Source organism: Lacerta agilis, chromosome 8 (assembly GCF_009819535.1).
Source record: "Lacerta agilis isolate rLacAgi1 chromosome 8, rLacAgi1.pri, whole genome shotgun sequence".
Lineage (NCBI taxonomy): Eukaryota > Metazoa > Chordata > Lepidosauria > Squamata > Lacertidae > Lacerta > Lacerta agilis.
Window position 1 is genome coordinate 72216254 of NC_046319.1, and position 23525 is coordinate 72239778.

The following is a 23525-nucleotide window of genomic DNA, read 5'->3' on the forward strand; positions in this document are numbered from 1 at the left end:
ACCAGTCCCTGCAGCGTCAGGAGATGCTGTGCAAGCCGGTGTGACCTTGCACCATGCCCGCTGGCCCCCTTGGCGTCTTGAGACACAGTGCAGCCATCTGCTGGCTGCAGGTAGGCGTGACAAGGCCTGCCACAGCTGCGGGAAGGCGGAGCAGGGCCTGGCAGGCTGTGGAATACTGAGGGGTCCTGACCCCCTCCTTGAAAAAAAATGGGGGGGGGCTTGCTGCCCTCCAGATGGTGCCCCTACATGGGGGCAGCAACTGGAGTTGGTGGTTCCTGGCCATCTTTGCCACCTGAGGTTAAAAGGCAAAGGAACAGACATGTAATTTTATTTATTTATTTATTTATTTCCCGCCCATATGGCTGGGTTTCCCCAGAGTACGGCTCGCAACACGATAAAAACACGATAAAACATCAAACATTAAAAACTTCCCAAAACAGGGCTGCCTTCAGATGTATTCTAAAAGTCAGATAGTTGTTTATTTCCTTGACATCTGGTGGGAGGGCATTCCACAGGGCGGGCGCCACTACCGAGAAGGCCCTCTGCCTGGTTCCCTGTAACCTCACTTCTTGCAGTGAGGGAACCGCCAAAAGGCCCTCAGAGCTGGACCTCAGTGTCCGGGCTGGACAATGGGGGTGGAGACGCTCCTTCAGGTATCCTTCAGGTTACCTCAAACACTGTGGTTGCTACGAACTCCATAGCTGCTTCCACACTGCTTCAAGTCAGATGTATATAGGGATGACGATGCTTTCTGAGCCCATGGGCCACATTACCTTCCAGGGGCCACACAGCAAAAGTGGACAGGGCCAGAGCTTAAAGTGGGCAGAGTGACAAATATGAATTTTCATTGTTAGAGAGCAAGGACGTATCCTAGCCACGCAAAAGCATTCAAGGTGTGGGGAGGTGGGAAGCAGGGTCACTGAGGGACGTGGTTTGAGGAAAGGAGGTGTGGCCTAGATTGAGCTGCGGGGGCCATAGAAAGAGTCTGCAGGGCCACATTTGCACCCCAGACATGGGACGTCCTATCCCTGATGGGTTTATTGTGCTCGCATACATAGGGCAGCACATGACACACCACATCGGAGACAGGACTGGCTTAAGATATTTCATTGCCTGAGGCAGAAAATGCAATTATTTCTGTTCATTAGAGTCTATTAAATATTTCTAGATTTGCATCCATACATAAACATCAGCACGCACACATTCCATGCAAATCTGCATCCTCTTTCGGCGTCTTCTTTGGTGACGCCTTTCCGATTTTTCGGTGGCACATGAGCTGCTGCCGTCGTTGAAAAGGGTGGCTGGGAAAGTGTCACGGCCTCAGAACTTTTGGGAGCTGCTGCTGCTGCCAGTCAGAGTAGTCAGCACTGGCCTAGACAGTCTGGCCTAGTCTGAAGCAGCTTCCTGTGTAATAGCAGAGGAACTCTGGTTGCCCAAGTCTTCCTTGGTGTGAGAATAATAAAGATGTTTCCTCTGCAAGATGTGGGGGGTCGGGGGGGGAGGTATGAACCTCTTAAATAACTGTAGACCCTCCAAGTGACCTATTTTCCAGGGACAGTCCTTGATTTACAGAAGCCATCCTGGTTTCTGATTTGATCCCGGAATGTTCCGCTTTTCCTTAGGATGTCCCTATTTTCATCAGAGGGTATGGAGTTATGAGACCCCCAAAATGAGATAAGTATCTATACAACCTTTAGAAGACACCTGAAGGCAGCCCTATATAGGGAATTATTTTTTTAATCTCTAATGTTTTAATATGGTTTTATATATGTTGGAAGCCACCCAGAGTGGCTGGGGCAATGCAGTCAGATGGGCGGGGTATCATCATCATCATCATCATCATCATCATCGGTGCTTTTTTCTTTTAAAAAATGTTTAGGGGTACTCTCATTTTCCTACTCATATTGAAATACTGTCTCTCAATGAGGCCAAACTTAAGATTCACAAAATGTTTAGGGGTATGCATACCCCTGCGTCCCCCTAGAAAAAAGCACTGGTGATGATGATGATGATGATGAGGAGGAGGAGGAGGAGGAGGAGAAGGAGGATTGAATAGGACATCCATATTTTCATCGGGGAAATCTTGGCGGGTATGCAACTGATGGCCTAATAACAACATCAAGTTTGCTTTAAATGTCTGGTGAGAGAATTTAAGACAGGCACCCCCAAAACCTGACCCTCCAGGTGTTTTGGGACTACAATTCCCATCATCCCTGACCACTGGTCCTGTTAGCTAGGGGTGATGGGAGTTGTAGTCCCTAAATATCTGGAGGGCCAAGTTTTGGGGGTGCCTGATTTAAGAAGAGTCTGGCTGCTGGATCAGGCCGCAGGCCCATCTAGTCCAGCATCCTGTCCTCACAATAGCCAACCAGATACCCACAAGAAGCCCCCCAACACAGCTGCATCCTCCTCACTTGTGATGCCCAGCAATTGGCATTCAAATGCCCACTGCCACATTCAGAGGAGGTGGAGAGCATTTCCATTGCGGCTGGTAGTCATCCAATAGCTGTCTCCTCCATGAATTTCTCTGGTCCCCTTTGAAAGCCTTCCAAGCTGTTGGCTGTCGCTACCTCAAGTGGGAATGCTGAGGCAGAGACCCACCACTTCAGCAGCCCACTTATCTCTCCTAGTTCTCTCTCCCGGCTTGTTTCCCCCTTCGCTAAGAGACGCTTTCACATCGGACCAAAATAACAGCAAGGTCAGGTTTTTCCACAGAAGCGGGTAAGATGCCAATGAAAAAGGAACTGAACACAGCCAGGAGGTCTGCTGAGGCAACACAAAGGCTTGCCGACAGCCAGAGCTTGCCTTCAGAGCCACTTCGTTTCTCATCGCTCCGGCTCACAAATGAAGAAGGACACAGTGGAAGAACATTTCCTTTGCATGAAGAAAATGCTGTGTTCAGTCCCCCTGGAGAACAGCAGCGGGGAAGGCAGGGAGGTCAACAGCGGGTGGAGACAGGGCCAATAATAAGCAGAGCCAACTGGTAGATTGAGCCCAGCTCTCCTGCCTGCTGAGTTCTGCAAAAGCAACACTGAGGTTAAGGAGGAAGAAGCTGACAGCCAGAGCAAGAACCCTTGGACTGGTTGTAAATACGAAGGCAGGTGGATTAGGCGGAATGAGACTGGTGAGGAAAAGCTCCATTTGTCCTAATGGACGAGGCTCCCTTGTTATGCTACCTGAGGGGAACTTCTCATTTTTTGCAAGGCTGGCTGCATATCCTGTGATCACACAGCAAACAAGTTCCATGGTCCTTAACAGCTACAGGTCTCTTCCCAGCCTTTGGAATGACACATCTTTCTGCTTGCATTTGGTCAGAGAGGGCATGAAAGCGGGATTTGAGCTGGAGTTTAGGAAAATGGTAATAATATTGGGCAAGGCCTGCAGTTGTCCGTCCCCACCCCCGAAAATCTGCTGCAGGGTTAATGATTGTGCTATCTGTATTATTATTATTATTATTGTTATTATTATTATTATTATTATTATTATTATTATTATTATTATTATTATTCTGTAAATCACAGGGTGGTTCACAGCATGAAAATACAACATGAGAACACATGATACATAATACATAATAAAACAAAAAGCCAATAGTCCCCGCCTCTCACAAACTCATTAAAAAATAATGCCTGGTTGAAGAGAAACGTTTTCGCCCGGTGCCTAAAGATATGCAATAAAGGAGCCTGCAGCCTGTTTCCAATATAATCTGCCTGGATTGATATTAAAAGGGCACCACAGCTTTGCTCAGGCATTTTAAAGTGTGTGATGTGGATTTTAATATTATATTCTGAAAACGGGATTTCATCTGGAGCTCACTAGATCTCAGCTCTGGCACCTCTCAGATGGGCACTACAGTGGTACCTCTACTTACGGTCACCTCCGGTTACGTGTCCTTTGGGATGCATACGCGGCAAACCTGGAAGTATTTTTCCAGGTTTCGCCACACACACATGCGCAAAAGTGATCCCTTCGGTTGCAGAAACCTCAGGATCCAATCGGAGCTTCAGAACGGATCCCGTCCACAATCAGAGGTACCACTGTACTGCCTTTCCAGGAGAACAAGGGAAAAGTTCGTGGTGAGCTCCGGCACCTCTTTTTCTAGAAAAATAGCACAGGGATTTTAGCTGGGCAACACCGAGATTAAGGCGGAGGAGGCAGACAGGTAGAGCCAGGTGGGTGAGGGCTGGCGGAGGGCACAGTCCTAGCAGACTAGTCTGCATGTGCGAGTCCATACATATGTAGCAAGTTGCTAACCCTTCCCACACATGCCTCCTCCCCGGCTTCTTTTATATGGTAAGAAAGGTAAATTGTTTTATGTAAGTTCTTCTGTCAGCAATCCCGCTCAGTGCCTCACCCACAATTAGGTGGGGCCTGCCTTATTAAGTCCTGTTTTTCCAGAAGGAAGAAGTGGAATCAAACAGAGAGGAAGGAGATAGGACTTGGCAGAAACTACATTAAAATGGGGCAGAAGCCTGGAGTTGCATCCAACCTTAGTCATACTCAGAGAAGACCCATTGGAATCAATGGGCATGGCCAATTTAGCTCCAGTAATTTTTTAGCAGCTCTGCTTAATTGGATACAATCCCTGGGTCCCAGAAGCCCTCACGGGGTGCTCACACATTGCATTCTATCTGCACCAGGATACATAAATAGTTATTGCTATTGTTATTATTTATTAAAAGTCTTCTAAACCACCATCTCAATATGATTTACATACGAGACAATTAAAAGCAGTAAGAAACACTGGCTTAGTTGAGATTCGTGCGTTGTAAGGCGTTGGGCTGGATGACCCTCCGGATCCCTTCCTAATCTACAATTCTATGATTCTATTAAATACATTTAAAACAAGACTACAGCCCTAACAAATGGGCAATCATGGTGAAGACCCATTTATCCAGCTGAAAAAGACTGTCTTAGCAAAACTGTTTTCAATAGTTTCTGGAAAGTGCAGATAGCAGCCACCTGTTGTATCTCAGCAGGAATGCTGTACAGTGAAACATCCATTTTTGAACGCAATCTGTTCCGGAAGACCTTTTGACTTCTGAAACGTCTGAAAACTGAGGATCAAAGGGTCGCTGGCAAATTCAACTGAAAAAAATTGAGAAACATGTCTTGGAAGCCGTTCAACTTCCAAGGCGTGTTCAAAAATGGAAGCATTCACTTCCGGGGTTTTGACTTTTGGCTTCCAAAACGTTCAACATCTGAGACATTCAAAAACCGAGGTTTCACTGTACCACAGAACAGGGGCAGCCACAGTAAAAGCCCTGCTCTGAGTCACTGTGGAGCGGGCTTGTAATTTCCAATTTGCAGGGTGTATAAGGCAGTCTTTCAAAGCAACCTGGTCCCGAGCTGAACAGGAAGAAGTGTGCATGCACACGAAAGCTCATACCAAGAACAAACTTAGTTGGTCTCTAAGGTGCTACTGGAAGGAATTTTTTATTTTATTTTGTTTTGACTATGGCAGACCAACACGGCTACCTACCTGTAACAGGAATTTGTATGCCAGCTGAACTATAACACTTGTACAGTTTTCACATGTATTCCTCCACATGCTCCTTCTTAGATCATCTTTCTCCTCCCTCCCTTTCCTCAGTGGCAAGATAGTGCAACTCTAAGGCTGCAACAGCATCCTTTGCATGTGACTATGGCTATAAAGAAGGCTGATCGCCAAAGAAGTGATGCTTTTGAATTATGCTGCTGGAGGAAACTCTTGAGAGTCCCATGGACTGCAAAAAGATCAAACCTATCCATTCTGAAGGAGATCAGTCCTGAGTGCTCACTGGAAGGACAGATCCTAAAGCTGAGACTCCAATACTTTGGCCACCTCATGAGAAGAGAAGACTCCCTGGAAAAGACCCTGGTGTTGGGAAAGATGGAGGGCACAAGGAGAAGGGAACGACAGAGGATGAGATGGTTGGACAGTGTTCTCGAAGCTGCTAACAAGAGTTTGACCAAACTGTGGGAGGCAGTGGAAGACAGAAGTGCTTGGCGTGCTCTGGTCCATGGGGTCACGAAGAGTCGGACACGACTAAACGACTAAACAACAACATGGCTCAGATGCATATTTGGCCAACTCTGATTGGATCTACATGCTGACGGAGCGTTTTGTTATGAAGGATTAAAACTGGCCCCATGTTGTTTGCATGCATGGCAAAGGCATAAATCCCTCTGCTTAAGAAACAAGGGGAGGCGGTGTTTGTAGGTGACTGTTTAATCTGTGCTGATGGCTTGAGTATAATTATTCTTATGGGATATTGATTTACCCTTTTCTTCACCTCGCTTTTCCTGACAAAGGGCCCTCAAGGCAGCTTAGAAAGGTAGCAGCATCATACATACCGTAAACCCATTTGCAAAAGCACAGACACAAAAATGAAAACAGAGAACGGCTGGCAATACAGGCTATGTGCACACTATACGTTCAAATTGCAGTTAAGGCACATTTTTCCATCAAAGTATCCTGGGAACTGAAGTTTTTTTTAAGGGTGCTGGGAACTATAGTTCTGTGAGGTGGAGCTACAGTTCCCAGGCATCTTGGCGGAGGGGTGGAATGTGCTTTAAATGTGCAGTGTTGTGCGCAGCCTCAGATAAGGTGGGTTGGCAACTAAACAGGAGGGGGGAAACCAGATTATCTTGCTCCTGAGGCTTTTGTGGCAGGTTGAATTGCAGAAAGAAGGCAAGGCTTTCGCAGGATAAAGATTTAGCATTTTCGCCTGCTAATGCCTGCAAATTAAGGCTGCAATCCTAACCCCAGTTACCTGGGAGTAAATCAGTTAGACTTACTTCTGAGTTTACATACAATTGCAGCCTTACTGCCTCTAGGGCTGTCTGAAGAAGCAATTGACTTGTGTAAGGACAGTGCAGAGAAAATAAAAGCAATGAGGCGTCTGTCAGGACGGCAAAAATTACACATAAATAAATATGAAATATTGCCAGGTTTGTGCTGTAAACTGCTGACGAAGGCACAAAAGCATGGTTCAGTTGGAAATCTGGCAATTCTAAGTGTTCTGGTGTGAAAGAGCTAGTGCTAAGCTCTCAAAACCCAGAGGAGTAATAATAATTTTTAAATATTTGTTTGCTCATAGTCCACAGGAAATTGCCTTGCAGACTCTTTAAGGGGAGAAAAGGGGTCCATAGCAAACAAGGCCCTTATCCTGCTAGGTTTCTGCCTCATATCTGACAAAGAAGAAGCCTAGAGCCAGACCTTGTAGGTCAGTGTTTCCCACACTTGGGTCTCCAGCTGTTTTTGGACTACAATTCCCATCATCCCTGACCACTGGTCTTGCTAACTAGGGATGGTAGGATTTATAGTCCAAAAACAGCTGGAGACCCGAGTTTGGGAAACACTGCTGTAGGTGAATATCTCAAAATCTAGAAGGGTTCAAATAAAAATAATAATAAAAGAAATCCTAACTCTTAAAACTCTTAAATACTCTTAAAACACACACTCTTCGTCACAACTGCAATAAAAACTGCTTCGCCCCCTTCCCTCTCCAACCCATTTTTCTTTCGTCTCTTATCTTTCAGATGGCAAGCCTGTGAGCAGGGACCATGGTATTTTAAGCAGTCACATGCAACCCATTCTGGAAGACTTTTAAAACTGAAGAGCAGGTTAATAATAATAATAATAATAATAATAATAATACTCTAAATAAATAAACATAACCCAAAGGGGGCCTTTCAATCTCGCAAGAAATTTGGCTCATTGCCTTCTCCTGGAGTCTTAAACGGCACCCCTTGGACTCCCTTAGCCCTTGGAAGAGGGAAAACCCACCACCCAACCTCCCAGTTCATTCTGCCAAACCCGCAGAGAACGAGTGTTACGTGTGCTTGCTTTTGCTTTGACTGTTGCCCGGCGGAAGACAGCTTGGTGAATTAATCATGCGTCTTGTTGAATGGGGTCCTCACTCATTAAATCTGCATGCATTTGCATATCAACTAACACAGCCCTCCGGATTTTTCTTTTTTAAACCCTTCCCAGTTTACCAGCGGTGCATCCATCTATCGGCGTGTCACGGCACATCAAGCGTCAGAAAGGATTTCCTTCGGTGTAAGAGAGAAACTTGCCTGCAACGCATGGAATTATGGAACTAAAAGGGACCTGTCTGTGGTCTTCCCATTGGCATCTGGCTGGTCACTGTAAGAATAGGTTGCTGGACTAAATGGGCCATTGGCCTGATCCAGCAAACTCTTCTTATGTTCTTTTGTAGGTCCCACTAGGGAGATCCGAGCTGATTAAGAACATAAGAATAGCCCTGGCTTGGGTGGCGAATGGCCCCTCTAGCTCATCTCACAGTGGCCACCCAGATGCCCCTATAGCAAACCCTCAAGCAGGACCTGAGCACAACAGCATCCCTCCCCTCTTGTGGTTTCCAGCAGCTGGCATTCAGAAGCATGACTGTCTCCTGTCGTGGAGGCATTGCACCATCATCATGTCTAGTAGCCAGTGATAAGCCTTCTCCTCCATGCATCCATCTAGTCTTCTTTCAAAGCCATCAGAGCAATTTCCATGTTTAACTGTGCACCATGTGCTTTCGTCACTGCAAGGCCCCCCACTCCTGGGGAAAAATGGGACATCACTTTCTCCTGCTTGCCATTTCCAGCATCTGCCATTCAGTGCCATGTTGCCTTTGACAGCAGAGGTGGATCAGAGGTGATCACTGGCGTAGGAAGGGCACCCCGCTCCCAGAAAGCGAGCCAGCCCCGCCCCCACCTGCTTCCTGCCCCTGGTGCCGGAGCTGATGGCCGCATTCCCAGACCCTCCAAGTGTCCCTATTTTCCAGGGACACTCCTGGATTTACAGAAGCCGTCCCAGTTTCTGATTTAATTCTGGAATGTCCTGCTTTTCCTTAGAATAATCCCTGTTTTCATCAGAAAAATTCTGGAAGTTAGGGAGTTATGCGACCTCCCCAAGTCAAGGAGATAACTAACTATACAACCTTTAGAAGACATCTGAAGGCGGCCCTGTTATAGGGAGGTTTTCCGATGATTAATGTTTTATTATGTTTTTATATATGTTGGAAGCTTCCCAGAGTGGCTGGGGCAACCCAGTCACATGAGCAAGGTATAAAATAATAAAATTATTGTTGTTGAATAGGATGTCCCTATTTTCATAGGAGAAATGTTGGAGGCTGTGCATTCCCCTTGTAGGGGGCTGCATGTCAACTGTGGACAGGGACAAAGCCAGTGGTACCCCTTTCGCCACCCCTTCTCTCTCACCCCTCCAGGACAGCTTGCACTTGTCAGAGGTCTGACCACTTGCAAAGGAGCTTCCAAAATCAAGCCGAGGGCCATATAACATTTGGGCACCAGCTGCCCATGCCTGCCGTAAACTAACAGTGGCGTACAACGTAAGGGTTTGGTTGCACTGACCTGATTCTTGCTGTGCACCCCCTCACTGAAGAATCCTGAAAACTGTAGTTTGTTGTGGGTGCTGGGAATTATAGCACTGCGGAGAGTACACTACAGCTCCCAGGACTAATTGCAGGAAGTGGTGCAAGCGCATAGTGTGTACACTGCACTAGACAAGCAGGAAAGATCCTATTCTGGTTCACGTCCAACCCCACTTCCTTATGGCGCAAGACCAGTGACCTTTTCCCTGTACCTGGCACGCTCTTGATCTTCAACCCCTCCAAAATTAACCCCTTTCCTCACCACCCAAGTGATACAAACACACACCGGGTCCTAACGTTTCCAGGAAAAGCACTCCCACTTGCTTCTAAAAACAATCCCTTTCCACGACCCATATTTTGAGACCCTCCTTGCATACCATAGAACTGACACTTTTAACCTCTGCACCACACTGCCCCCACCCCCCAATTCCTATATGGAATCCCCCCCCAATGGTGTTTGCAGACTGCAAATCCCACAAACAAGCAACTTAATTCCATACACCTGCACCGACGGAAAGTTTTGTCTCAGTTCAAAAAGAAAGAAAAAAGTTGGCTTCCATCAGCTCCCCACCATTTCAGATTCTTTCAGTCTATCCTGAAAGTCATTTTAGCCTTCATTTGATAAGATTCCAGAAATTGTGGGTGGGACTAGCCCCCATTTGGAGAGAAAACAAACCCAGAAAAACGGCAATAATAAGCACATTGCTCCCTCTTCCTCCCCAGGAAGAAAGCCACACAACCTTCCCCACTAATCCAAGGTCAACACTTCTTGACACTCACTTTCCTCTGGGCCTTGTCACTCCGGGGGTGTAGGGAGGGGGAATCTCTCCCAAAGCAAAACCTCCAGTTCCTTGGGGTGGAGGGCAGGGTGACCCCTGCGCCTGGGTCTTCAGTCAATCCCAGGAGAGGAGACCACAGATAAGTGAAAAACAAGCTCCCAAGTTTGAGGGCACCCCCAGTCCAAGCAGATGCTGTCCCTTGTGATCCCAGATAGGGAAAAATGATGGTGACGAAGATGATGATGGGTGTCTCTCCCAGGTTGTCCTAATGTCCTTCCTGGTTCCCTGAGTGTCCCTCCCTTGCTCCGCCTCCATCCTGGATCGTTCCCTTGCCTATGTCACCCAGCTCCTGGCTTCCTCTCTGCACCACCCTGGCTCCTTGTTAAGTCTCAGGGATAGACAGCTAGCTGCCTGTCACTCACCTGGATTGACGGGGAGGCTTTTCCCCGATGCTCTCGGGCTATTGGACAGAGAGGACCCCCTCTGGCTCCAAGGCGCGCGGGGGCGCGCAGACCCCTCGTGCGCTGAGCTGCCGGAACGGCTTCTTCTGCGGATTTCCCGCTTGCAATGTCGAGCCTGGAAGCGGTTCGCCTCCTGCCTTCCTGGTGTTCAAACAAGTTTTACAACCCTGCTCGCTGGCTTTGGCTTTTGCTTTGGAAAAACAAAAGCTGTGACATCAGAGGCCGAAAGAAGCGGGGTGGTTGGAGGGCGGGGGGGGGGGCAGCCTGCAGGGAACCAGCTTTGAGATAGTGAAACCAGGAAAATCCCACGAGTGAAGAAGTTTGAAGCTTTCCCAGCTGCCCCTTTTATTATTACTAATGTCAGTGGGGGTTTTTTCAGGGGGAAATGGTGGGGGAACTCACCAGAAGTTAGTTAGTTAGTTAGTTTGCTGCGGGGGGCCTCCCCCACACGCCCACCCCTCCACCCTCCACCCCCCACCCCCGCAGTGGCTAAGTGTAAGATGTGGTTAATAAACTCAATCAGACAATGATCTGGATTAGAAATGGCCCCAACTTTATTGATTACAGATATAGTTGGATTTTTGGTTCAGGCTTGGGTTCCAGCCCCAGCAGACAAAGGATAATTATTATTTAAATTTAAAAGGGTAAGGGAACTTAGTTCCCCTGAGTTCCTGCTAAAAACAACAACAACCCCTGACATTGTATTATTATTATTATTATTAACATAGAATCTACCATTCTTTTGTTCCTCCCCAGCTGTGCCGAAACCCTTTTATTTCTTGGTCGTTTTCTTTTTTATATATGATCAGTTTTTAATTAAGTTTCAGAATACAGTACAATAAAAGCAAAACAGAGAGTAAGAATTGGAAAGAAAGAGCACATAAAAGGAAAGAAAATGCACAAGAAGAAAAGGAAGAAAAAAAGAAAACTAAAATATAAAACCCTCTATGAAGATTGTGCCTTTACTCTTCATCCACACAAAGGGAGGCAAGCCATCCCAGCACACATCCGGGCACTTCCCCCCTCTTACCACAGCCTCCCACCCTGGAAGATCCTCTCTGACCTGCCTCTCACACAGGGCCTTTCATAATGTCTACCATTCTATGATTCTATAACTTGCTTGGCAGGCAGGTGAAGCTGGTTTGTTTTGTTTTTGCAGGAAGAGACTGGTTCAATGGCAGTGCGAGTCTTTTGTATGCCCAAGTCTCCCAAATTCAATCCCTGGCATTTTCAGTTTAAAGATCATAACTTATGAGTGTTGACGGTTAGATGGGCAATGATCAGGGATGATGGGAGTTGTAGTCCAGCAAAAGTCTGGCGGGCACTGGGCCTGCTGGGAGAGTTCCCAGCCGTCTGCTAGAGGCAGAGACCAACGGTCTGCCTGACGCCATGGCAGCGTCATAAATTCAAAAGCTTTGGAGTACCTCTCAGTCTTGCCGTTCCCTTCACTCCACAGTGGTTAATTTCCTAATGAGACAGATGCCAATTATGCCGGGGCAGAAGGTGGTTTGAAAGCAACACCCTCTCATTTACTCACCTGTCCCTCCCCTTCAGATTGCTGCTGGCAGTTTTACACAGTGATGCACAGGGGAAAGGCACTCTGTCTGTGCTCATAGACACGTTTTCAGTCATTATGTCTTACTGATCATTTGCACCCATGAAAGCCTGCTTTGGTGTGATGCCAGCACAGTCCTTAAAATACACAGCAGCTCATAGCCAGCGTAGTGTAGCAGATTGAGTGTTGGACTAGGACCTGGGAGACCAGGGTTCAAATTCCAGCTCAGACATGAGACTCACTGGGTGACCATGGCCCAGGCACTTTTGTCTCTCAGCTTAACCTACTTCACAGGGTTGTTGTGATGATAAAAGCAGGACTTTTTTTCAGCTAGAACTCACCGGAACTCGGTTCCGGCAGCTGTCGGGTAGGTGCTATTGCCATTCTAAGAGAACAAAGAAAGTGTTTGTGGTGAGTTCTGGCATCCCTTTTTCTAGAAAAATAGCACCCGAACCAAGTCTGCCATCTTGAGCTCCATGGAAGAAAGGCAGAGATGCAAATCTAATAAACAAGCAAGCAAACATTTTGGAGAGGCAGTGTGGTGTAGTGGTTAGAGTGTGACCTTCAGCCAGTCATAATGTCTCAGCCTAACTTTCCTCACTGGGCTGTTGCAAGGAGGATATAGCAGGAAGGGAGAAAGAGCTTTGTTCACCACCTTGAGCTCCTTGGAGGAAAGGTGGCATATAAATGCATTAATAAAAAGAAAATTAAAAATTCATCCTGATTTCTTTGCAAGGAGATTAGATAATGTGCTCCATTTAATGAGCTGGTTTGTCTACAAATAGCAGAACCACACACTGAGAGATAAGAAGAGTCTGCTGGATTAGATGCCATTATTCTCAAAGTGGGAAACCTATAAGCAGGACTAGAACACATGAGCACTCTTTCCCCTCTGTGGCTCCTGGCAACTAGTATTCAGAAGCATTACAGCCTCCCACTGTTTGAAAACCTTGCCTGGACTCTACCACTTCTCACTGTAGATCATATGGTGGGGGAGTGGCATGTTGGAATTGCTCATCCGCAGGGTGGAGGGCAGAAAACATACACAGAAAACTTGCATGCTGTTAGGCTCTTCCTTGACATTTTGGTTTTCCGGATGGACGGGTTTTTCTTTTTTAAAAAAGAAGAATTTTAAAAATGAGGGCGTATTCAAATGTGCAACTCCCTGCCCCCTGAAGTAGTACAGTCCAGGAAGTGCTGAACCACTTGATTCTGTTAATATTAGAATTGGTAGCCTGAGTCTTGCAGCCTGTGGGAAATCGAGCTATTAAACCTCAGAGCCATAAATGTCTGTCAGTTTCCTGAAGTGGGTTTTGTGTGTGTGTGCATTTTCAAGCAGTATTTCTTTCATTATATAACTTTTCTGCCAGAAGCTATATAGGCTGAAATAATATTTGTTCTTAGGCTTGGCACTTGGAAAGATTGACATGCAGCGATGGGAAATCTGCAGTCCGCCATACATTTGCTGGACTACAGCTCCCATCATCCCTGGCCATTGGCCATGCTGCCTGGGGGCTGATGGGAATTGGAGTCCAGCAGCAGCTGCAGAGCCACAGGTTCCCCACCCCTATCTATTCTCAGGGAGAGGGCAGAGAGCAGAGTTTATTGGCACCCCACATTTAAAGCGTTATGTTCCACTTAAAACAGTCACAGGTTTCCCTCAAAATATTCTGGGAGCTGTCATTTGTTAAGGGTGCTGAGCCTTCTTCAGAGGCTCCTATTCCCCTTGCAGAGCTACAATTCCCAGAGTGCTTGAACAATGCACCCCTCTTTCCAGGAAATCTGCAAACTGTAGCTCTGTCTGGGGAGTAGGGACCTTTAGAGCAAATCTGTGGACAGTGATGCAGGTTGCGTAGCTTAGTGGTAGAGTGCATGTTTTTGCATACAGAAGGTCCCATGTTCAATCCCTGGCATCTCCAGTTAGATGGATTCAGTAAAAACAGGGAACAGCGGCGCTGTGGCTCTCCAGATCTTAGAATGAGAATTGTAGAGTTGGAAGGGACCCCAAGGGTCATCTAGATTCTAGCCCAACTCCCTGCAATGCAGGAATCTCATCTAAAGCATCCATGACAGATGGCCATCCAACCTCTGCTTAAAAACCTCCAAGGAAGGAGAGTCCACAACCTCCCGAGGGAGACCGTTCCACTGCCAAACAGCTCTTACCTGTTGGATCTTGTTGGACTGCAACTCCCATCATCTCTCACTATTGGTCGTACATACTGAGGCTGCTGGGAGTTGGAAGTCCAGAGACACCTGCAGATAGATTATTTGTTGTTCAGTCGTTCAGTCGTGTCCGACTCTTCGTGACCCCATGGACCAGAGCACGCCAGGCACGCCTATCCTTCACTGCCTCTCGCAGTTTGGCCAAACTCATGTTAGTAGCTTCGAGAACACTGTCCAACCATTTCATCCTCTGCCGTCCCCTTCTCCTTGTGCCCTCCATCTTTCCCAACATCAGGGTTTTTTCTAGGGAGTCTTCTCTTCTCATGAGGTGGCCAAAGTACTGGAGCCTCAACTTCAGGATCTGTCCTTCTAGTGAGCACTCAGGGCTGATTTCTTTGAGAATGGATAGGTTTGATCTTCTTGCAGTCCATGGGACATGTTTTATTTTAACATCACGAATAAAATATTTTAAGATAAGGGGTTCAAATATTTTATAAATCATTTCTAAAAAATATGTAAGGTATCAGATTATTTTAATTTCTGTGAGGACAAGCAAGTCCTAGGTTACAAACTGAACTCTCCAATGCAAGAACAAGATACATTTCTTCCTTTAGGAGGTGCTATTGTCACCAGAAAAGAAAAAGGTTTCAGTTTTGTTTTTGCATGCGTGTGGTATGCATTGGTTCTGTTCCTCTTCACTAGGCCTCAAAGCACTGGAAGAAAATATAGAGCAACAAAAAGGGCCTGAACGTATATACTTAATTACAACTCAGAAAATGATTGATTAAATTTCATGCCCATTCATTGAAACTTAGTCCCACTTCCTTCTTCAGTTCTTTTTATGAGAATGTTTTTTTAAATACTGTGGAGAGGAAATATGAATAATTGTTACTTCTGGATTTTTAAAAATTGTTTTGTGGAGTTTTTTGTACCACATAAACTAGTAAACAGTTCAGGAGATTGTTGCTCCATTTGTTACAAATACAAATAAATATTATTTTAAAAGTAAATTCTGTTTGTAATAATTGTTTGGATACACTATATTTTTAATATGCTAGTTGTGATAATTTTATGCCCATTAAAATTGTCCATGGTTATATTTTATGTTAACAGAATGTAACAGAATGACTTTCAATCTGGAAAAGAAAAAAGAAGTGCTAATGTAGCATTTTTTTCAATTCCCCCCCCCCCCGAAAATTTCCGTTTCCCCCCGGAAAAAAAACCGGGGGTAAACCGGTTTTTTTTCCCAAGCTTCAAAATTTCTGGAAATTTTACATCTCTAGTCCTGGACCAGATGAACAAGTCATCTGACCTAGTGCTTCCTGTGTTCTTTGCAGACTCATCAGAGTCTTGTTTGTTGTCCTTTCATGTTCGGTTATCTTTGTTCTCACAGCACGGTCCACGGCTAAAACCATAACACTGGCTGGTCGGAAAAACGGATCTGGGGCCTAAGGGCCACCACACCATTTTGGCTCCACCTGAGAAAATGTCAATAAAACCAGGTATTCTGCTGATACAGATAGATTGCCCTGTGGGACACACACAAACACACACAGAGGGAGAGCACTTCGCCCTGTCTGCCTCCAACCCAGAAATAATACCTGAACAAAAACAGCCACTCCCTTCTGTCACAACAATGCATTGCACCGCTCGAGAAGCACGATGTCTTTGCAGACAGAGAAATCCTTCCGGCAGAGATGGAATGCTGGGTGGCACTCCCAGCAGTTGGGGAAACCGGAACTGTCACAGCACCCGTGAATAGCTCTAGGTCCCAGTGTTGTTTTGGGGTGCATGTTGGCGCTTGCAAACTGTGCTGTGGGGAATGCTAGTGAGGTTCCTTAGAGTTTTATCTGAGCGTTCCTCAGTCACTAGGAGGGACATGGCAAACAAGCTTCTCTGGAAAAGGATTGACATGGCCCCCACCCATCCACCCACCCTATTATCCAGCATAACGTAGAGGTTCGGGCATCAAGCTAGGAATGAATACGTGTGAGAAACAGCAAGGCAGCCCATGCAAATTGTTTAATGGAGGGAGGGGAGGCGCTTCACAAAGCATTTTAGCAAACTGGGATGAGAGGGGAGGGGCTTGGGGAAAGTTGTGGGGAGGGAGGCACGGGGCAGGTGGGGTGCAAAGTGGGACTAAGTGGGGCAGACAGCAATGGGGCAAGTGCAGTTATCGAGCAGGAGTAGCAACCCCAAGTTATTCAAAAGAAATATGATGGGTTGTTTGCAACTGTACTCATACCTAGAGCAGACCATTTGAAAGTAATGGGGATGACTAGCATTTGATTCAATGCGTCTACCCTGAGGAAGACTTAGTTGCCTGCAGCCCATTAGAACTATTTAGTAATGTATTTTTTAACGTTCCTTCTGCTTGTGTGTTGTGCAGGGTTTCTGCACTGACTCTTCCCTCAGTAGTTCTTTAACTTCTTCATTGCCCTCTCCTGCAAAAATTTGTAGCTTTAATAATAGTAATAATAATTTATTATTTGCTTTTTATATCCTGCCCATCTGGCTGGGTTTCCCCAGCCACTCTGGGTGGCTCCCAACAGAATTAACGAAAAAACATCGTACATTAAAAGCTTCCCAAAACAGGGCTGCCTTCAGATGTCTTCTAAAAGTCAGTTGTTAAGTTCCTTGACATCTGGTGGGAGGGCATTCCACAGGCCGGGCGCCACTACCGAGAAGGCCCTCTGCCTGGTTCCCAGTAACCTCACTTCTTGCAAGGAGGGAACTGCCAGAAAGCCCTTGGAGCTGGACCTCAGAGTCTGGGCACAACAATGGGGGTGGAGACGCTCCTTCAAGTATACTGGGCTGAAGCTGTTTAAGGATTTTAAAATCAGCATCAACACTTTGAATTGTGCTTGGAAACGTACTGGGAGCCAATGTAGGTCTTTCAGGACTGGTGTTATATGGTCTTGGCGGCCACACCTAGTCACCAGTCTAGCTGCCACATTCTGGATTAGTTGTAGTTTCCAGGTCACCTTCAAAGGTAGCCCCACGTAGAGTGCATTGCAGTAAGCATGCTGGTGAACAGGATCAGCCAGGACACGAAAACAAGTGTTCAAAATGACAACAGGTACATGCAGGAGGAGACTTGCTTCCTTTTCCTCTCCATCCCACCCAAAAACCTCACTGGGGGTTATCTCAACTCCACCATTTCCTGTCTCTTTGGAATATTTTGTCAGGTAGTTTGAATTTTAATCCCCTGCTGGGGCTGACCCCCAAACAGCGGATCAACCCAGATATTCCCTGCCCTTCTAAACTAACTCTGTACCCAGCCATGGTGCATTACAGTCAATATTTCTCAAACTACTCTTCCTTGGCTCATCCCTGTGGTCCCTCCTTACCCGGAAAGTCCCAGGATGTAATAATTCCATCTGAAGATGATGAGAGCAGTTTGACAATGGGACTCATTAGATACAGGGCTGATGGGCTCTCCCTTGCTGGAAGCCTTTAGAAACAAGGAGGGCAGCTGTCCGTTGCGGGTTCCCTAGCTCAAGATTGTGGGAATGTTTAGGAGTGTGGATGAGTATATATTATTTATATATCTCAATCCCAGCTTGTGTGAGCAAGCTCCAAACTTAGCAGAGTTTACATTCCCTTTTAAAACACAGCAAAAAACGTTTGCATAGGCTTGCTTAAGCCAGCTATATTCCTGGTATATTTCCCCTTGTTCCCTCTTAAAAGCAAAAAGACACAATACAGTACTGATTATTAGATATAATAGAGTTTACTCACGGACATCCAAGAGTCACAGTACAGGCTTCAAGGAGGCATATAAACTTAGATAAATGTATTTACATGTGGTGAAGCTGCTTCCATAAGGGAACAGCCTTCACCCCTGCTTCTCTCAGCTGCAGGCTGAGAGAGCATCCTGCTTCTTCAAAAGATGAGGCAAAATGGAGAGTCTTCTTTGGGATCTTCCTCCCAGGTAAGACCACACCTACTTCTGGTTCCTGTAACTCAGTCCAGGTAAACAGGAAGTTAAGCCTGGAGGACTGAGTTACCTTCATGTCCTCTCTAGGAGTGTTGTGTTTGGCTGCTCTGTGTTTACATCCCACAAACCCCTTCTCAGACAAACATAACATACAAAAACATACAACTTTATTCAACCACCCAGAGTCCCAGCTTGACACGTAGATTCTGGAAACTCTCTCTTGGGAGGGGCTTCGTCAGGATGTCCGCAGCCATCTCATTGGTGCAGCAGTACGACAGTTCCACAAGTCCATCCTGGACTGCCTGACGTATATAATGGTACCTCACACCTATATGTTTTGTCCTGGCAAGGAACTTTTCACTCTGAGTCAGTTTTATGCAACTCTGATTGTCCTCCAGCAAACTGACAGCTTGCTTTCTCACCAAACCAAAGTCCTTGATGAGTTCATCGAGCCAGGCAATCTCTCGGCACGCTTCCGATGCAGAAATATATTCAGCTTCTGTGGAAGATAATGCTACACAGTTCTGTTTATAACTGCCCCACACAACAGGTCCATCCCCAAACATAAAAACATGACCACTTGTTGATTTATAGTCAGCATTATCCCCAGCCCAATCTGCATCAGTGTACCCCACCAACTTAGGGTCACTGACAGCTGGCAACCTTAATTTACAGTTCACTGTACCCTTCAGATAACGCACCACCCTCTTCACACCAGCCCAATCATGCTCAGTGGGAGAACTCACTTTCCTGCTAAGAATCCCCACTGCATTGGCTATGTCAGGTCTACATGTGGTAACTAAATACAAAAGTTTACCAATTACCGACCTATATTCACTGTTATCTGGCAACAGCTTCGAATCCTGCTGATTCTTCAGGAAGTCTGTGGCCATGGGCGTTGCAACTGTGTTTGCATCTTGCAACTGCATGCATTCAATCAGTTCATTTATTTTCTGTCGCTGGCTGAGAAGAAATGATCCGTCTTCTTCTCTTTCCACTTGGATTCCTAGGTAGTACTTGACGGCTCCTAGTTCTTTGACTCCCACCTCTTTGCTGAGGTGTTTCACAATTTGCACATAGTCTCTGTTATTAGATGTTGCGATAATCAAGTCATCAACGAAAGCCAATATATAAGAAAATTGTCCATTATTTGACTTACTGTAAAAGCACTTGTCAGCGTTTCCTTGCTTGTATCCAAGTTGCACCAGCATACTGTGCAATTTCTGATTCCAAGCTCTAGCAGCCTGCCTTAATCCATAAAGTCCTTTTTCTAATTTGCAGACTAGATGAGCCTCATTCGGTTTTATAAAACCCTTAGGCTGTTTCATATAAATCTGTTCTGTAATCTCCCCATGCAAAAACGCAGTCGAAACATCGATGTGACGTACGTCCATTTGCTTAGAGGCTGCTATGCTCAAAAGCATTCTCACGCTACTGTATCTTACAGTTGGTGCAAACGTTTCATCATAATCTTCACCATATTTCTGTGAAAAGCCTTGTGCTACTAGTCTTGCTTTGTAGCGTTGCACTTCCCCTTCTGACCCCTTCTTAACCTTGAAAACCCACTTGCAGCCAATGGCTTTCTTACCCGGAGGTAGTTCTGTGAGGGTCCAAGTCTTATTTTGATGCAGTGCATCCATCTCCTCCTGCGCGGCCTTCTTCCAGAGACTAGCTTCTGCAGTTGGCATCCGCTGAATCTCTTCCCATGTGGAAGGTTCCTGTGGTGACGCCGACCCTGCAAGGTAGGACAACCTTACCGGTGGAACACCTCTGTTTGTTCTGGATGAGCGTCTGACCTCTGGTTCTGGTTCCTGAACCACATCAGCTTCTTCATCATCCTCCAACGCTGGCATGTCCCCTTCTGGATCCTCTTCGTCTCTGGAGCCGCCAGGATTCTGGTCCTCTGCGTCTTCTGGTGCATCACCTGTAGGGGGCGCTATGACACTAGAAGGCAGATTAGTACTTTGTGGGGTTACAGAAGGAAAGTGTATAAGTTCTTGAGTCCATTCTGACTCATTGGAACAGTCAATGACAGTCTTCCTTGTGTCAACCTTTGCATGCTCATCAAAATAGATTGCATGTTGTGCGCTGACCTTACCAGTTCGTAAGTCCATCACTCTGTATCCTTTTCCTCCAGAGGCGTACCCAACCAGGATACCTGCCTGTGCTCTGGAGTCTAGCTTGTGTCTGTGTTTCTTGGGCACGTGATAGTAACACAGACTACCAAACACATGTATGTGTGACAAATTAGGCGTTCTTCCATGCCAAAGTTCAAATGGTGTGCGCTCTGCCCCCTTGGTTGGCAATCTATTCTGTAGATAAACGGCTGTATGGGCTGCATTTCCCCATAGCCTTTGGGGCAAGGATGCTTCCTTTAGCATGCATCTTGTCATTTCCATAATGGATCTGAATTTCCTTTCGGCTATCGAATTCTGTTGTGGGGTATATGCGACTGTGGTTACATGTATGATACCTTCCTTGGACATGAGATCTTGTATTTCACGTGAGCAGTACTCACCTCCATTGTCACTCATCAACACACCTGGAGCTCTCTGGAACTTGTTCTTGACCATGGCAATGTAGTCTCTGAACATTTCTACTGTCTCACATTTCTCTCCGATGAAATATGCAACACAATATCTCGAAAAATCATCAAGAAATATCAATATATATTTGTTGTTTCCAAGTGATGGAACATTGATTGGTCCACATAGATCTGAATGCACAATGTCCAAAACTTTAGTACTTCTTTGCTCTGCACAACGTGGAAAAGAAGGTTTTACAGCCTTTTCAGTTATACAACTTATGCATTTTGTTGGAGCCTGGTTGTTGCTCCCTTTTACCTGCAAACCTCTTACAAGATCCTTCTTTTGTAGATCCAGAATGACGTTTCTGTCTCTGTGTCCCAATCTTCGGTGCCACAGCGTTAAATCTGCTTCATCCTTCTGGCTGGAATGGGCGACTTTTGCAGACTGCTTTTCTGAAACATTAAGCTCATAAACCCCATTTGTTAGTCTGGCTTCAGCATACACTTCACCATCTTTGGTTACACTACATTGTCCATTCTCAAATGTGATCTTGAAGCCTTTCTTGTCCAAAGCGGACACACTGAGTAAATTGCAGTTCAATTCTGGCACATACTGAACATCAGACACTCTGGTTCTAAAAGACTCATTATCTACATTGAATTCCAAATGCACAGAACCTGCACCTTCCGACTTCAAAATGCGGCCATCAGCTATTTCGATCTCAGATTCTTGATCATTTAATTCATTAAAATATTCTTTTACAAAACAGTAATGGGAGCTCGCTCCAGAATCTAAAATCCACGTATTATGCACATTTTCATAATTCTGGACAGCTAAACTCCTCTCTTGTAACAGCATGGAGCACTTAAATCTTTCCTTCCTTTCTGCCTTTTGCTGAAAGGTCTGGGAATTCTTTGCTTTAGAAGCCTTGCCATTCCTTGTATTGTTGCTATCTTTGCTTCTAGCATTCCTTCCTGGAGATTCAGATCTCCCTTTGTAAATGCGCTCTAAATCCTTTAAAATTTGAGACGCATCACTCTCAATATCTATCATTGATAGCTGCTTCTCTTGAAGTAGTCTGAAAATAATGGTCTTGGCATTATGGTTTTGTAGCTTCCATAACTTAATCTTTGCAAAATCCTCTTCACTTGAGCCAGTAGGCTTAGGATTTTTAATTGCATTCAGGACTCCTTTTGAATCCAGGAATGCGATCAAGCGTTTCTTCCATGAAACAAAATCACGTTCATTCAGCATGGGCATTCCTAGCCCTGCATCACTATCAAAAGCTACACTAGCCATCTTAAAATTCAAAAAGTTGAAAAAATTTCAAAAATCCAAAAATTTGTCAAAAATTCCAAAAACAAAAACTCAAAAATGCTCAAAAATACAAAAACCTCAAATAAATCTTCACTGCCTCTGAGTACTGTAAACTCTGAGGGAGGGGAGGGGGGTTAATCCCTTTTCAGCACAAAGAACAAAGACAAAGAAACATGTGCTCACCAGGAAGTACTTTAAAAAAAAATCTAACTCAACTCAAAAACACAATCCAACGCAATCCTTCAAAAATACACAAAAATATGCAATACTGGGGCCAATAACCCTTTGTGGGAATGTTTAGGAGTGTGGATGAGTATATATTATTTATATATCTCAATCCCAGCTTGTGTGAGCAAGCTCCAAACTTAGCAGAGTTTACATTCCCTTTTAAAACACAGCAAAAAACGTTTGCATAGGCTTGCTTAAGCCAGCTATATTCCTGGTATATTTCCCCTTGTTCCCTCTTAAAAGCAAAAAGACACAATACAGTACTGATTATTAGATATAATAGAGTTTACTCACGGACATCCAAGAGTCACAGTACAGGCTTCAAGGAGGCATATAAACTTAGATAAATGTATTTACATGTGGTGAAGCTGCTTCCATAAGGGAACAGCCTTCACCCCTGCTTCTCTCAGCTGCAGGCTGAGAGAGCATCCTGCTTCTTCAAAAGATGAGGCAAAATGGAGAGTCTTCTTTGGGATCTTCCTCCCAGGTAAGACCACACCTACTTCTGGTTCCTGTAACTCAGTCCAGGTAAACAGGAAGTTAAGCCTGGAGGACTGAGTTACCTTCATGTCCTCTCTAGGAGTGTTGTGTTTGGCTGCTCTGTGTTTACATCCCACAAAGATCTTGTACATCAGGCATGGACATTGGACCAGAGAGTCTACAAGATCTCCTCCAAGCCCGTGACTCTGTGATTCATGTAACATTGGAAGCTGCATTTATTAATAATATCAATATTAAGAGAATTTCAGTTTTAGAAAACAAAGTGGCAAAAGAAAGAAAAAAAAGAGGGAGAAGAAAAGTGTAAAAAATAAGAAATATATAATATGATGCAGTAGCTATAATGAGTTGCATTTTCAGAGAGAATTATATAGATAAAGGTAAAGGGACTCCTGACCATTAGGTCCAGTCGTGTCCAACTCTGGGGTTGCGGCACTCATCTCGCGTTACTGGCCGAGGGAGCCGGCGTACAGCTTCCGGGTCATGTGGCCAGCATGACAAAGCCGCTTCTGGCGAACCAGAGCAGCATACGGAAACGCCGTTTACCTTCCCGGCGGAGCGGTACCTATTTATCTACTTGCACTTTGACGTGCTTTCGAACTGCTAGGTGGGCAGGAGCTGGGACTGAGCAACGGGAGCTCACCCCGTCGCATGGATTCAAACTGCC

At 45.6% G+C, this 23525-nt stretch overlaps 1 protein-coding gene across 4 annotated transcripts in view; it reads right to left on the reverse strand.

Annotated features, from left to right (window-relative positions):
* Positions 1-10791, reverse strand: part of PHLDB3 (pleckstrin homology like domain family B member 3) — a 34946-nt gene extending 24155 nt beyond the window's left edge. The window contains exon 1 of one of the 4 annotated variants that reach the window (XM_033158253.1): positions 10591-10791. The gene's annotated coding sequence lies outside the window, so the exon portion shown is untranslated. Of the gene's footprint in view, positions 1-10169; positions 10532-10590 lie in introns of those variants that run through there. The other 3 variants (XM_033158250.1, XM_033158252.1, XM_033158251.1) reach the window with 3 other exon arrangements.
* Positions 10792-23525: the final 12734 nt, after the last annotated feature.